Source organism: Palaemon carinicauda, chromosome 12 (assembly GCF_036898095.1).
Source record: "Palaemon carinicauda isolate YSFRI2023 chromosome 12, ASM3689809v2, whole genome shotgun sequence".
Classification (NCBI taxonomy): Eukaryota; Metazoa; Arthropoda; class Malacostraca; order Decapoda; family Palaemonidae; genus Palaemon; species Palaemon carinicauda.
In genome coordinates, this window is record NC_090736.1 from 152112746 (window position 1) to 152130204 (window position 17459).

Below are 17459 nucleotides of genomic sequence, written 5' to 3' on the forward strand. Positions count from 1 at the left end.
GACCTTTGATTGAGGGACTCAATTCCCCTATAAACTCCCTGTTGGGGAATTGACCTTCGATTAAGGGACTCAATTCCCTTGTAAACTCCCTGTTGGGGAATTGACCTTGAATTATAGGACTAAAGAACCCTATAAACTCCCTGTTGGGGAATTGACCTTTGATTTGAGGGACTCAATTCCCCTATAAACTCCCTGTTGGGGATTTGACCTTCGATTAAGGGACTCAATTCCCCTGTAAACTCCCTGTTGGGGCATTGACCTTGAATTATAGGACTAAAGTCCCCTATAAACTCCCTGTTGGGGAATTGACCTTTGATTGAGGGACTCAATTCCCCTATAAACTCCCTGTTTGGGAATTGACCTTCGATTAAGGGACTCAATTCCCCTGTAAACTCCCTGTTGGGGAATCGACCTTGAATTATAGGACTAAAGTCCCCTATAAACTCCCTGTTGGGGAATTGACCTTTGATTGAGGGACTCAATTTCCCTATAAACTCCCTGTTGGGGAATTGACCTTCGATTAAGGGACTCAATTCCCCTGTAAACTCCCTGTTGGGGAATTGACCTTGAATTATAGGACTAAAGTCCCCTATAAACTCCCTGTTGGGGAATTGACCTTTGATTGAGGGACTCAATTCCCGTATAAACTCCCTGTTGGGGAATTGACCTTCGATTAAGGGACTCAATTCCCCTGTAAACTCCTTGTTGGGGAATTGACCTTGAATTATAGGACTAAAGTCCCCTATAAACTCCCTGTTGGTGAATTGACCTTTGATTGAGGGACTCAATTCCCCTATAAACTCCCTGTTGGGGAATTGACCTTCGATTAAGGGACTCAATTCCCCTGTAAACTCCCTGTTGGGGAATTGACCTTGAATTATAGGACTAAAGTCCCCTATAAACTCCCTGTTGGTGAATTGACCTTTGATTGAGGGACTCAATTCCCCTATAAACTCCCTGTTGGGGAATTGACCTTCGATTAAGGGACTCAATTCCCTTGTAAACTCCCTGTTGGGGAATTGACCTTGAATTATAGGACTAAAGAACCCTATAAACTCCCTGTTGGGTAATTGACCTTTGATTGAGGGACTCAATTCCCTTGTAAAATCCCTGTTGGGGAATTGACCTTCGATTAAGGGACTCAATTCCCCTGTAAACTCTCTGTTGGGGCATTGACCTTGAATTATAGGACTAAAGTCCCCTATAAACTCCCTGTTGGGGAATTGACCTTTGATTGAGGGACTCAATTCCCCTATAAACTCCCTGTTGGGGAATTAACCTTCGATTAAGGGACTCAATTCCCCTGTAAACTCCCTGTTGGGGAATTGACCTTCGATTGAGGGACTCAATTCCCCTATAAACTCCCTGTTGGGGAATTGACCTTCGATTAAGGGACTCAATTCCCCTGTAAACTCCCTGTTGGGGAATTGACCTTCGATTGAGGGACTCAATTACCCTATAAACTCCCTGTTGGGTAATTGACCTTCGATTAAGGGACTCAATTCCCTTATAAAATCCCTGTTGGGAAATCGACCTTCGATTGAGGGACTCAATTCCCTTGTAAACTCCCTGCTGAGGAATTGACCTTCGATTAAGGGACTCAATTCCCTTGTAAACTTACTGTTGGGGAATTGACCTTCAATTGAGGGACCCAACTCCCCTATAAACTCCCTTTTGGGGAATTGACCTTCTATGGAGGGACTCAATTCTCCTATAAACTCCCTGCTAAGGAATTGACCTTCGATTAAGGGACTCAATTCCCTTATAAACTCCCTGCTAAGGAATTGACCTTCAATTGAGGGACTCAATTACCCTATGAACTTCCTGTTGGGGAATTGACCTTCGATGGAGGGACTCAATTCCCTTGTAAACTCCTTGTTGGGGAATCGACCTTCGATTGAGGGACTCAATTCCCCTATAAACTCCCTGCTGAGTAATTGACCTTCGATTAAGGGACTCAATTCCCCTATAAACTCCCTGTTGGTGAATTGACCTTCGATTAAGGGACTCAATTCCCTTGTAAACTCACTGCTGGGGAATCGACCTTCGAATGAGGGACTCAGTTACCCTATAAACTCCCTGCCAAGGAATTGACCTTCGATTAAGGGACTCAATTACCTTGTAAACTCACTGTAGGGGAATTGACCTTCACTTGAGGGACTCAATTACCCTATAAACTTCCTGTTTGGGAATTGACCTTCGATGAAGGGACTCAATTCCCCTATAAACTCCCTGTTGGGTAATTGACCTTCGATTAAGGGACTCGATTCCCTTGTAAAATCCCTGTTGGGGAATTGACCTTCGATTGAGGGACTCAATTCCCTTTTAAAATACCTGTTGGGGAATTGACCTTCGATTGAGGGACTCAATTCCCCTATAAACTCCCTGCTGAGGAATTGACCTTCGATTAAGGGACTCAATTCCCTTGTAAACTTACTGTTGAGGAATTGACCTTCAATTGAGGGACTCAATTACCCTATAAACTTCATGTTGGGGAATTGACCTTCGATGGAGGGACTCAATTCCCTTGTAAACTCCCTGTTGGGGAATCGACCTTCGATTGAGGGACTCAATTCCCCTATAAACTCCCTGTTGGGTAATTGATCTTAGATTAAGGGACTCAATTCCCTTGTAAACTTACTGTTGGGGAATTGACCTTCGATTAAGGGACCCAACTCCCCTATAAACTCCATTTTGGGGAATTGACCTTTGATTAAGGGACTCAATATTCCTATAAACTCCCTGCTGGGGAATTAACCTTTGCTTAAGGGACTCAATTCCCTTGTAAACTCACTGTTGGGGAATTGACCTTCAATTGAGGGACTCAAATCCCCTATAAACTCCCTGTTGGGGAATTGATCTTCGATTAAGGGACTCAATTCCCCTATAAACTTCCTGTTGGGGAATTGACCTTCGATTAAGGGACTCAATTCCCCTATAAACTCACTGTTGGTGAATTAACCTTCGATTAAGGGACTCAATTCCCCTATAAACTCACTGTTGGTGAATTAACCTTCGATTAAGGGACTCAATTCCCTTGTAAACTCCGTTGGGGAATTGACCTTCGATTGAGGGACCCAACTTCCCTATAAACTCCCTGTTGGGGAATTGACCTTTGATTAAGGGACTCAATATTCCTATAAACTCCCTGCTGGGGAATTGACCCTTGATTCCTCGAAGACAAAAGTTATTCATATATATATATATATATATATATATATATATATATATATATATATATGTATATATAGACATATATATTATATATATGTGTGTGTGTGTGTACGCATAAATATGTATATATGTGCCTTTAATATGGGGATACCTTAACGGGGTGAAAGGGTTTATATATCGCCATGATCAGCAAAGGTGTACTAGGCTGGTTTCCTGTGAGTGATGAGACTTGGGTCTCACACCATCACCAATCCGCATAGACCAGCGTGGTGATGATAATTGCTCTGAAAAATGAGATGAAAAGTTCAATGAAAATAATATTCAAAAGCGGAATGTCTTTGGTTTTAATCAAGTTTACGACTGAACTTATTCTGAAGCGAAGGAAGAAATAAGGAAATTAGAAGAAATGTGAAACTCCAATTTTCGACGTAAAAAAAAATGCCCTCTCTCGTAAGAGAAGGATTGAGTAGTTCAATATATCATTTCGTAAAGAGTTTTTAGAAGTTTAAGGAATACAAATTCTAATTTTGAACATGAACAAAAATAAAATGTGCGTCATCTCTCTTAAAAGAAAATTTGAATAGATCAATATATCTTTGGGTCGTAGATAGTTCTTATATGTTTAAGAAATTTGAAATTCCATTTTTTAATACTGTATGAAAAAGAGAGATTCACCCGAGTGCCTTATGTGGATGAGATCATGATGAGTGATAGATGGAGATGGTTTGGTCATGCTCTTCGCACTCCCCAAGAGAGATTAATTCACCAAACTTTCAACGGGTTCCACAAGGCATTAGAAGAGATGGAAGATCCAGACCTACATGGCTGAGGACCATGAAGCGAGAAGTAGATGATGATAGATGGAGAAGCATTGATTTAAAAGATCAAGATGAGACAACGGGCACAATCTAACCGAGGTCTTTTGCATAATGTGACCAACAGTCTCGCTTTTTTCAAAGTTATCGAAATGTCATCCTTTTATTTTCACTTTTGTGAGTTTTGTTCCCATTTGTCCCGCTCTTTTGGTTGTTATTATTTGCTGAGCTACAACCCTAGTTGGAAAAGCAGAATGCTATAAGACCTGGGGGCCCCAACAGGGAAAATAGCCCAGTGAGGAAAGGAAACAAGGAAAAATAAAATATTTTAAGAAGAGTAACAACATTAAAATAAAAATTTCCTATATAATCTATAGAATCTTTAACAAAACAAGAGGAAGAGAAATCAGATAGAATATTGTGCCTGAGTGTACCCTCAAGCAAGAGAACTCTAATCCAAGACAGTGGAAGACCATGGTACAAAGGCTATGGCACCACCCAAGACTAGAGAACAATGATTTGATTTTGGAGTGTCCTTCTCCTAGAAGAGCTGCTCACCATAGCTAAAGAGTCTCTTCTACCCTTACCAAGAGGAAAGTAGCCACTGAACAGGGATTATTGTACAGCCCTGTTTATTTACATTCATTAAGTCTAATTCCAATCCCTGTTACTGTAGAGATTACTGTTATTCGTCCGAGAATAATGAATATCTTTTCATACGATACCTGTTATAGAATATCTGCACGTCCTAGCCCTCCTTGGTCCTAGCTTGGGTGGAAAGGGGGTTTTGGCTCTGATCATATGTATATATGGTCAGTCTCTATGGCATTGTCCAGCTTGATAGGGCAATGTCATTTTCCCTTCCATTCATGAGTAATCTTTGAACCTTTAAACCTTTAAAAGACATGCAATGTGTCCGTAAAGATAGTATGGTTACCCCTGCTATATATATTTGTTTTCTTTGAATAAACTTTGACAGAGAAAACGAAAACGCTAATATTCAGTAGTCGCCTAACTTAAAATATTTAATTCGACAAAGAAATTATGGTAAAGTTGTATTGTATTACACGGTGTGATTTCGAACAAAAAATATGTTTTCCTCTAGCAAATAACGTGATTTAACGGAATTTGACCTTCATTTCAACCGCAATCAAACAGATCAACCAATTCGACTAACTTTAAGTTGCCGAATTGGCTGCTGTTATTACGGATGAAATGAAGGTGAAAACCGGTTAAATCACGTTATTTTCTACAGGAAAACATATATTTTATGTTAAAATTGATAAATATAATGTTTTTGTTATATATATATTTGATTAAAATGCTTAAATATAATGACATGTTCAAATTCGGTGTCTCTTAACTCACGTATGTACTGCAAACGGTAACATTAGCAACGTTACCAACGGTAGACAACGTTGCCAACGTTACGGTGATACAGTTACCAACGTAACGGTTGAATTACTAACGTTAGCAATGAAACGGTATTATTATCGTGTGTAATTTAAAGAAAACTTCCATATACCCTTTACACAATATATAAAAAAGTACAAAAAAGGGTACAGAACCTAACAAACCCACCTAACCTAACCTACAAGTTCCCAGGTCACAACCCCAATATAAAGCCCTTTGTTATATCACTAAACTCACGTTACAGTAACGTTAGTACTGTTACGATAACATTATATATAATGGTTCTTGTTTCTCCATTAGCTCACTTTGCTTGCATGAAAATAAAACATAAAGCTCGCATGTACTGGCAAGCGGTAATGTTACGCTAACATTATCAACGTTAAATATAATGGTTCTTGTTCCTCCCTTACGATCACAGGAAAATAAAACATCACCCTCGTATGCATTGGCAATTGGTAATGCTGACCTAGCTTTACACACTAACAAAATATAATAAAACTAACACATTAAAGTTAAAGAAATTAATGACTTCAGATCACGGCAAGATCTTATTCTACATCCTCGACACCGTATCCAACCGTGGGCTTATGGTTGATACCGGCTGTATGCAATCAACTTTCCCTCCCTCACAGGCCAACCTAAACCAGGCGCCTAGCAGTGATGCCCCCTCCCTCATCGCCGCCAATGGATCTCCCATACACTTTTATAACCGTGACGTCGAAACTTAGGGGTCACGGGGGTGTTGTGACTGAGACTGTGGTGTCTTAAGTGTTTTTCCTTAGATTAGCACTGCACTTGGAACACTGTAAAAGTTGGTATATTACATTACGTGATTTAAGAAAATTATCAACATTGGAATACACCAAAATAGCTTCAAGTATGGATTACTGAAGCGGTTACAATTTTCTAATACTTAGATCGTAAAATACGCAAAAGACGACACTTGAACTAACAAAGACGTGACTTGTGCAAAGGTTTCCACGGAAAGGGGCTTGTTGGAAGGTGTTCAGTAGGCAGCAATCCACTAAAGTGGAAGCAAGCCCCAGGTAAATGCAGCACAAGAATAACTCAAGGGTGATAACAAAACAATGAAATAAAAACACGGCGGAAAAAGACACTGTAATCAGACAAGGCAAACATGGCATTATCGTCGAAAACAACGTCGGTAATTACGGGGATTGAGTGCTTTTGTCAGAAGAACACAAGTGCTGGCATAAAGATTAAGCTGACAAAACAATAAACCGTGTTTCAATTTCCTCACTTACTTTTCGTTGTTTTTTTTTTTTCTTTTTTTAAATGTAGTCATTCATTTAATCATTTCTTTATTTCTCCATAGAATAATAGCTCATTTTTAAAGAAAAACAAATAATAATTATATTGCAGAACATCTTAACAGGATATAGATTATGAAATAAATAGTCAGGGTTATTCAGAAACGGATGGGTAAAGGCTTGGTCCACACAACCACATATTCAGCCTGACTTCATCTGTGCAAACTTTACATACGTATGGGTTCGTGATTGGTTAACGGAAAAGCAACGGAGTCTAGAGAGTAAACATAAATGAACAGAATGGGAAACTTGTCAATACACCATAACAGCATAAGCAGTAACCAGGTGTATTTTGCATATACCGATACAACTTATCTTGAATATTGATTGTTACACTGCATCGTAAAATTCTGTTGATAGAAACCTGAGATAGTAGACGAATGATATGTTTATACGTCTAATTAAAATGTTAAATCCTGAAGAGATACGTAAGAGAAAGAATAACTTATTTTGAATAAATGTGTTTTATTCTTATCACATGAAAGCTGGGTATTGTTGTACTGTATTACAGGGTAATGTAACCTAAGGAAAAAAACTAATTTTTTTCCTATAAAAAATGGTCCGTTCTCTTCGAAAATTACCTTTATTGTATGTTAATTATAAATTAGGAAGGCCCACTTTGAAATCAACAAATAGGCCCAAGTTGGGTGTCATGGTTGTCAACACTTAACCCTGATAATGTAAATGTGAGGTTCATTTTTTCTCTTCATATAATTTTCAGCCTAGAGATCTATCTGCTGAGTCATCAGCAACCATTGCCTAGCCCCCCTTGGTCCTAACTTGGGTGGAGAGGGGGCTTGGGCACTTGCTATCCTTGTGAGATAAGGATAGGTAGTTTGAGGGGAGTCTATAGGTCTACCTGTTATTACCAGCCACTGTCTTGCCCTTCCCTGTTCTAGCTCTGGTGGAGAGGGGGCTTGGGTACGCATCATATGTATATAAGATCAGTCACTGTCCCTTGCCTCATTCAAAAGACTAGTGAAGTCAGAAGAGCCTTCCTTGATGGCTCAAGATCTGCAAAGTGGTACATTGAAGCTACAAACATACTACCACACCCAATTGCAAGACAAACACCTCGCCAGGACGCAGTAATTATTTGCAGACTGCGACTGGGATATCTATGCAACTGGCAGATCATCTTAGATAACGGCCAAGACCCTGCAGCACAGCATAGACCAATCAGACCATGCAAGTACTGTAATCAGGACACAGAAGAACCTTTACAGCACTATCTACAGCAATGTCAGGAAACGAGCATACTTCGGCAGGATCTCAATCCCAATACTCCTGCTACTGCAACAGAAATTGTCAAGCACATTATTGACAATCACAATACCCTCTCAGCATTTCTCCGGAGTTACCCTCCACCAAGATAACGTTGCAACAAAGTCAACGAAAAATTTAAGCGGCAATTAAAAGAGAAATCTTATCCTCTCTACAATTCTGTGCTGGTGGCTGGGGGATTGCTGGTGGCTGCGGCCTTATCCTCCTATCCTCTGGACTGGCAGCCCGTTGTCGCACAAGCGGCCTGTTTTGCATGTCTGGGGGTGTGGCCGGGGTCGTCAGCGGTCCTTTTTGACTTCCAGCACATCTTCTCCTCCTCTCGGCTGGCAGCCAGTTGTCGCACAGCGGCCTGTGTTGTCTGTCAGGGGGTGGGGCAGGGATCGGGGGGGTCTCTTTGACCTCCAACACATTCTTCTCTCTTCAGATGGCAACCCGTTGTCGCACTGTGGCCTGTGTTGCCATCTACATCTTCATCTCCCTTTGGTTGTCTCAAAAACAATCCTTATTTTTACGTTTTTTTTTTATCTTATTATCTCTCCTTTTTTTTATCATATACCGGTACCGGAATTTTATATTCCACCCTATCTCTACCACTATAACTGCTATAACTCCTCCTCTTCACCTCTCTCCTACTCAGCTGAAATCTCACACTATCCCTCTATCTCACACTTAAGCTTAAACCACTATGAAGTTTTTTACTTCACCTATATCAACTTCTCTGACTACAAACTTTCAACTCCTTCCCGAGCTCTCCTACTTATCGGGACTTGCTACTATAACTCTTTCTCTCCAACTCTGACTGGAGCCAGTGGGCTCATAGGACGATATTCCACAGTCAATCACTCCTTTTCAAACATCCCATCACCACCCAAAACCTATCCCAATATCCTAAAATAAATGTTGCAGAATATCCCCTACCCAACTACCTATCCCAATATATCCTATCCAAACACCTACGGGCTGCAAGATTGCAAAAGCCCGTGTCTGGCCAAAAGGGCCAGGCAATCTCTACAAACAACAACAACAACTTGCCTCTGCCATTCATGAGCGATCTTCAAAGAACAGTAGCCTTCAAACCATAGTTCAATGCTGGTGTCTGCAAAATTTTCTGCTATGATTCACACAAGCTTTAGGTATAACGGTAAGTGCATTCATTAACGGATGGTGTTCTCTTTTTCAGTGCAAAGTACAGTCGTCGACCTTCCTAAATTATTCACAGTTTTGATCATACAGGTATTTATAAATATTTACTGATATTCGTGAGGAGTTTGAAATTCCAAGTCTTTTGGTGGTAGATTTAATTTCCAGTAGTTTAACTCTGCTCTTAAGCGGCCCACACACGCTCAAATTTTTGGTCCAATTTTTTTATGTCAAATTATTTGACATGAATTTGATCGTGTGTGGCGTAATTTGATGGCCTAAAAGGTTTGATGTCAAATTTTTTACTGATCTTATTTCAGTAGATATTTTTTGAGCCAACGTCAAATAATTTGTGCGTGTGTGGTACCTAGCAATAATTTGCGCAAAGTAGTTAGTGATTAGACATAATCTGAGGAGGATGTGCGCGGCTCATCGTCATCATGGCTCCAACAAAACATGAAAAGAAATTTCTTCTTGAGCCTATTGATGTTTATAGAAGTTTACCACAACTTTGGAACATTAAAAGTGACTGTTATAGTGACAAAAATAAAAAAAAGATATGGCATATGAGACTCTTCTACAGAAATTCCGTGATTTTTATCCGGAAGGGACGAAGGAGGAGCTTATACCACCAATGGCTTGAGGAGAAATGGCACTCAGGAGTTTGAAATTCCAAGTCTTTTGGTGGTATGTTTAATTTCCAGTAGTTTACCTCTGCTCTTAGATCAGCTTCTCCATTCCAATAGATGTCGTTTGTTCTTAGAATTCAATTTGAATGTTAAGAAAATACCAAAGTAAAGAGAGTCGGCAATGTGATTTACATATTACCTAATGCATGTCTGTACCCTATGCATTTGGATGTCACTTTTTTATTATTATTATTGAATCTATCATATTCAACCTTGTCTTCATTATTATTATTATTATTATTATTATTACTGCTTCTTAGTGTTAAGCCCACCTTTTATTATTATTATTATCATCATCATCATTATTATTATTATTATTATTATTATTATTATTATTATTATTATTATTATTATTATTATTATTATTATTATTATTATTATTATTATTAGCTATGCTACAGCCCTAAATTACCAGAGAAGTAACTAAAAAATAATACAAATTATTTTAAGAACAGAAACAACATTAAAACATATCTTCCATATATACACTAAAAAAAAAAAAAAAACTACGGGGAGAGAAATAAGATAATAGTTTGCCCGAGTGTATACTCAGGCAAGAGAACTATGTAAACTCCTCTGCCATTAAGCTACTATAGGCCTACTAATTCTCTCAAATTCCTCTTCCTCTAGCTTTGTTAAAGATTTTATAGTTTATATAGGAAATATTTATTTTAATGTTACTGTTCTTAAGATACATTATTTTTCCTTTTTTCCTTTCCTAACTGGGCTATTTTCCCTGTTGGGGCCTCTGGGGTTATAGCATCCTGCTTTTCCAACTAGGGTTGTAGCTTAGTAAGTAATAATAATAATAATATTAATAATAATAATAATAATAATATTATTATTATTATTATTATTATCGTTATTATTATTATTATTATTATTACTATCCAAGCTACAACCCTAGTTGGAAAAGCAAGATGCTATAAGCCCAGGGGCTCCAACAGGGAAAAATAGCCCAGTGAGGAAAGGAAATAAGGAAATAAATAAATGAAGAGAACAAATTAACAATAAATCATTCTAAAATAAGAAACAACGTCAAAACAGACATGTCATATAATAAACTATCAACAACATCAAAAACAAATATGCCATAAATAAACTATAAAAAGACTATGTCCGCCTGGTCAACAAAAAAGCATTTGCTCCAACTTTGAACTTTTGAAGTTCTACTGATTCAACCACCCGATTAGGAAGATCATTCCACAACTTGGTTACAGCTGGAATAAAACTTCTAGAGTACTGCGTAGTATTGAGCCTCGTGATGGAGAAGGCCTGGCTATTAGAATTAACTGCCTGCCTAGTATTACGAACAGGATAGAATTGTCCAGGGAGATCTGAATGTAAAGGATGGTCAGAGTTGTGAAAAATCTTATGCAACATACATAATGAACTAATTGAACGACGGTGCCAGAGATTAATATCTAGATCAGGAATAAGAAATTTAATAGACCGTAAGTTTCTGTCCAACAAATTAAGATGAGAATCAGCAGCTGAAGACCAGACAGGAGAACAATACTCAAAACAAGGTAGAATGAAAGAATTAAAACACTTCTTCAGAATAGATTGATCACCGAAAATCTTGAAAGACTTTCTCAATAAGCCTATTTTTTGTGAAATTGAAGAAGACACAGACCTTATATGTTTCTCAAAAGTAAATTTACTGTCGAGAATCACACCTAAAATTTTGAAAGAGTCATACATATTTAAAGAAACATTATCAATACTGAGATCCGGATGTTGAGGAACCACCGTCCTTGACCTACTTACAATCATACTTTGAGTTTTGTTAGGATTCAACTTCATACCCCATAATTTGCACCATGCACTAATTCTAGCTAAATCTCTATTAAGGGATTCACCAACCCTAGATCTACATTCAGGGGATGGAATTGATGCAAAGAGAGTAGCATCATCTGCATATGCAACAAGCTTGTTTTCTAGGCCAAACCACATGTCATGTGTATATAGTATGAAAAGTAATGGGCCAAGAACACTACCCTGTGGAACACCGGATATCACATTCCTATAATCACTATGGTGCCCATCAACAACAACTCTTTGAGATCTATTACTTAAAAAATCAGTAATAATGCTAAGAAACGACCCACCCACTCCCAACTGTTTCAGTTTGAAAACAAGGGCCTCATGATTAACACGGTCAAAGGCAGCACTAAAATCAAGGCCAATCATACGAACTTCCCGACCACAATCAAGGGATTTCTGTACAGCATTGGAGATTGTAAGAAGGGCATCACATGCTCCAAGGCCTTTACGAAAACCAAATTGCAAACTAGGGAGTAGATGATTACCTTCAGCAAACCTATTAAGACGTTTTGCCAGAAGACGTTCAAAAACTTTAGATAATATGGGAGTTATGGAAATTGGGCGGTAATCAGTGGGACTTGAGCTACCACAAACACATTTACATAGAGGAGTAACATTACCAATTCTCCAACTAGTGCTAAAAGCTCCTCTTCTTGCTAACTTCCGCAAAATAACAGATAACTTTGGAGCTAAGAAATCTGCTGTCTTTATAAAAAACAAAGGAAAAATACCATTTGGGTCTACACCTCCATAAGCATCAAGGTCCATCAACAGAGCTTTAATCTCACGAGATCGAAAAGCTAAACTAGTTAGTTTAGCCTCAGGAAAACAGGAATGAGGAAGTTCAAGTTTTTCATTACTCTGTTTACTGACAAAAACATCAGCCAAAAGGGTTGCCTTTTCCTTTGGACAGTGAGTGACTGAGCCATCTGGTTTAAGTAAAGGAGGAACTGTTGCATCTACACCAAAGAGTGCAGATTTAAGGGTAGACCACCATTTATGTTCCTGAGTTGTACCAGAAAGTGTTTCTTTTATGGTTAAATTGTACGCCTTTTCAGTTGAGGCATAAACTCTCTGAGCAAAAGCTCGAAGCTGAGTATAGTTGTTCCAGGTCAACTCTGATCTGTTACCCTTCCAAAGTTGATAGGCCTCCTGCTTCTCCAAAAAAGCACGTCTACAATCATCATTGAACCACGGTTTGTCCTTCACTCGGTACCTTAGCACACGAGAAGGGATACGCCTATCAATTATGTTGACTAGATTCTCATTCAAAGGGACAACAGGATCTACACTATTATATAATTGTGACCAATTCAAGCACAAAAGATCATGTAAAATCCCATTCCAGTCTGCTTGGGATTTCATATAAATTTTACAAGAATATGATATATCAGGGACAGGCTGCTCAGTCTTCACTAATAATGAAATCATGGCATGATCAGATGTCCCGACTGGAGAACCAACCTTCCCAGTTATAACGCCAGGGGAGTCAGTGTATACAAGGTCCAAGCAATTACCAGACCTGTGAGTAGCTTCATTTATGATTTGCTCACAGCCTGATTCAGAGGCAAAGTCTAAAGCTCTTAAGCCATGGCGATCGGTAGGAGAGATAGAACTTAACCACTCCCTATGGTGAGCATTAAAATCACCAACAAAGACAAAAGAAGCCTTTCTATCATCTTCTTGTATCTTAGCCATAATGGTAAGAAGACAATCGAAGATAGAATCATCCATGTCTGGATTCCGGTAGATCGAACATAAATAAAAGTTGTTATGCCTGCCACAAACTTTTATTACCTGAATCTCATGACATCCACATTGATAGCAGGACTTATGAGAAGCAGGGTACTCTGTCCTAATATACACCGCCATTCCCCTGGCCCTAGGGATGGCATCACGTTTCAACATTATTGGCTTCTTAAAACCAGTTATAAGGAGCTCAGATGAGTGCCTCATATTAGAAACCAAAGTTTCTGAGCACAAAAGAATATCATACTGTCTGGACGCAACTGTAAGGTCTTGGATATTTGCATGAAGACCACGAATATTGCAATACAGAAGACGACATTGACGAAATCTAGGACGTACTGGTCCCGGATTTCGCTCAATGTCTCCAGACAGCATAAGAATTAATAGAAATAAAAAAGAGACATCATACTTAAAAACTAGATTAACAAGAATTATAACAAAAACAATACGTACAGAATTATAAACAAAGTGATTGATGATACCCATAGACTATAGTAAAAAGTCGGAAAAACTGGTCAACATGGAGGAGCCGATACACCATGCAAGGCTAAATACCCTCCAGGATAGCCACTTCAACTGAAGGGAGGACAGTAAGGATGGTTTTGAGAAGAAAAAGAATCAGAAAAAGGAAAAGACAACCTCTTGATAAACCACCAGGCATCCATGGCCCTTCTATTAAGCCTGCCCAACACACCATTTCAAAAAAACAAGAGGAAGAAAAAAAAATAAGATAGAATAGTGTGCCTGAGTGTACCCTCAAGCAAGAGAACTCCAACCCAAGACAGTGGAAGACCATGGTACAGAGGCTATGGCACTACCCAAGACTATATAATAATAATAATAATAATAATAATAATAATAATAATAATAATAATAATAATAATAATAATAATAATGATCTACTGATGTGGCACAATTCTTAGTGTCCAAAATTAAAATTAACTATTCTAATGGAGTTTGAGGTTCATCTTGTGTTTGTCAGCGTTTGTCATTATCAAATGCTATATTCACAATTATAGCAGTACGTCAATCTATATATGAGTGATATTTGTTATATTGGTATCATCTGTTTTGAGCAGCTCTTCTAGGAGAAAACCATTCAACAAACATAGGCTAATATCGGTTTATATGGAGTCTATAGCCAAACTATAAATCCTAGATTTTAAGATACTATCTGATTTCAGTTTATGGTGTTCATTTTATTTTTCTTAAGTAAATCTTTCTCATTTTATATAGTAAATTTATATAAGCTATGGAAAATAACATTCCTAAAGGCATTAACTCATAGATTTGCTTAGATTACTTTACAACCAAGAAAAAAAAATTCATCTTGGTGGTTAAATATATTATAGTTACCCTTAACTAAAGTTTTCTCCAAATCCAAAGTTGTACCGTTTTCTTTTTCTTAAGGCCATTGATCTAGTTGTAACTTGTTTATATATTTCACTTATATATCCATTAAATATTAAATTATATTCACTCGAATATCTTCTGAACTCCTAGTATAATTCAATTAATATATCTGGAGAATGTTTAAATATATCTTAAGCAAAATACTTGAATTGCAGCTGATGAAAAGTCTGTAGAAAGCAGACTCTGGTGGAGGTCCCTGATTGGTTGAAACAATTCTTTAATCAGGGGGACAACTTTATGGTTATTTGTCCACAGATCTGGGAATTTTTAGAGATTTTTGGGGATATAAAGTGTGTAAATTCCCATACGTCTGGTAATTGTAAAAACTTTCTAAATACTCGTGAATAATGACTGAGAATGACTTAATTGCGTTTTACTGTTTTTCTTTGGTATGACGTTCATTACAATTATAATTTGATTAACATATATTTCAGAGCACAAACTGAAATTAGAACAAGTTCATCATTTAAAAACTAGATTTTACTGTTTGTGGTCTCACAAATACCATAATTAAAAGTAAATACAGAATATATCATAATCATAGAAGATGCAGGAGTACATAGTTCAGTATTTAGTAGGCTACAGATTTAATTGTTTTGATAAAAATAATGCTTGGAGAAATTATTTCTGGTCTGGGGAAATTTTTAGGACGGTTTAGGGATATCCCTGATAATGTAGACTGTAGAAGATTCACTTCTGTCCCAGACACAGAGGGACGAAGAAGGAATATATCTTGTCTTTTAACTTGTGATCCTGCAAACAACGAAGGATTTAATGGGTAAGGAGGGACACACTTTACAAGGTTTTGATGTTTCTATTATGTTCTCACTGTTGTTGTATTACTCAAAATACTAGAGATTCGAATATCTTGTAGGTGCTGTAGGTTTCCCTGTATGATAGTAAACCATGGAATTTCTTTAAAGGTCTTTTATTGGCGAAGAATTTTTATGAAAAGACATTTCCCAAAATGCTCTTTTTAGCATGTGGTGGGAATTTTTTTAATCAGTGAAAGGTTATAACTGTAACTGTGTGGTTTGAGTTCCAATTACACTAAAATCACCTATAATCGTATTTGTTACTATAAGAATTAATTGAGATTATACTAATGCCTATAGCGTAGGCCTAGATTTTGTAATCCAAATCAAATGTCGATGACATCTACTTACTATGGATATTTTTTTCCCGTGATTGAAATAGAGGGTCATATCATTTTAAAATCTGCTCAATGTTTTATCAAAAATGGAAGAACTGTTTTTAATCACATACTTTGATTTAATCTGGTGAAGAAATTTGATTAGAGATTTTTTTTTCACATTTTAAAATGTGTGAATGTGATGGTGTAAACTATAGTAAAAACTGTGTAATTTGTGCGAATTATTTGCGTTGCAAAATTGTAATTAGGAACAGAGAGTTTCAGGTGATATGTTAGAAAGATATTCGGTAGTTGACCAAAAATATATTTCATTTGACAACTCAACATTCTCACAGAATCATCATTTTACTAATACACAAAATGAATCATTTGTTATAACTCATTATACACTATACACATTCTGTATACTGTAAATACCGTATATAATTCGGTTTAATACTAATACATTCAATCCTTGAGATAAATATATAAGCTACAGTTATTTTGCTTTAAGAAACAACCATTGTCTCACTTTACATTAGTTTGACAACTACCTGTATCAGCCACACCAACCAATTAAGCTACTTCCAGATATACTCTCTCTCTCTCTCTCTCTCTCTCTCTCTCTCTCTCTCTCTCTCTCTCTCTCTCTCTCTCTCTCTGCTCACACTTTTAATTCTTAATTAAGCACTGAAAGATTCCACACTAGTAGCTCTCTCTCTCTCTCTCTCTCTCTCTCTCTCTCTCTCTCTCTCTCTCTCTCTCTCTCTCTCTCTCTCTCTCGCTCGGCCCACACTTTTAATTCTTAATTAAGCAGTGAAAGATTCCTCACAAGTAGCTCTCTCTCTCTCTCTCTCTCTCTCTCTCTCTCTCTCTCTCTCTCTCTCTCTCTCTCTCTCTCTCTCTCTCTCTCCTCTCTCTCTCTCTCAACTAAATGCTGGAAGTCACTAAGCATCAAATCATTTATATTGTTATATATTCGGAAGTTTATCCCAAGATATAAATTATTTGCAAATTTAAATTAAGTCAGCCTCATGTCATCTCAGCATGCAAGTACACAAAAGTGGTTGGTAGAAGTTGCTTGAGGGTACACTCGAGCACATTATTCTATCTCATTTCTCTTCCTCTTGTTTTGTGAAAGTTTTTATAGTTTATATAGGAAGGTTTTATTTTAATGTTACTGTGCTTAAAATGTTCTATTTTTCCTTGTTTCCTTTCCTCACTGGGTTACTTTCCATGTTGGAGCCCCTGGGCTTATAGCATATCCTGCTTTTCCAACTAGGTTTGTAGCTTAGCAAGTAATAATGATAATAATAATAATAATAATAATAATAATAATAATAATAATAATAATAATAATAATAATAATAATGATAATAACAAAATTCCTAGTTTTGATCATGAGACTTTTTTTTTCATTTCGTTTTTTGAGAAAATATTTGGTGAAAAACCTTTATTGAAACTATTTTGTATTTTGTATTAAATTAGCATT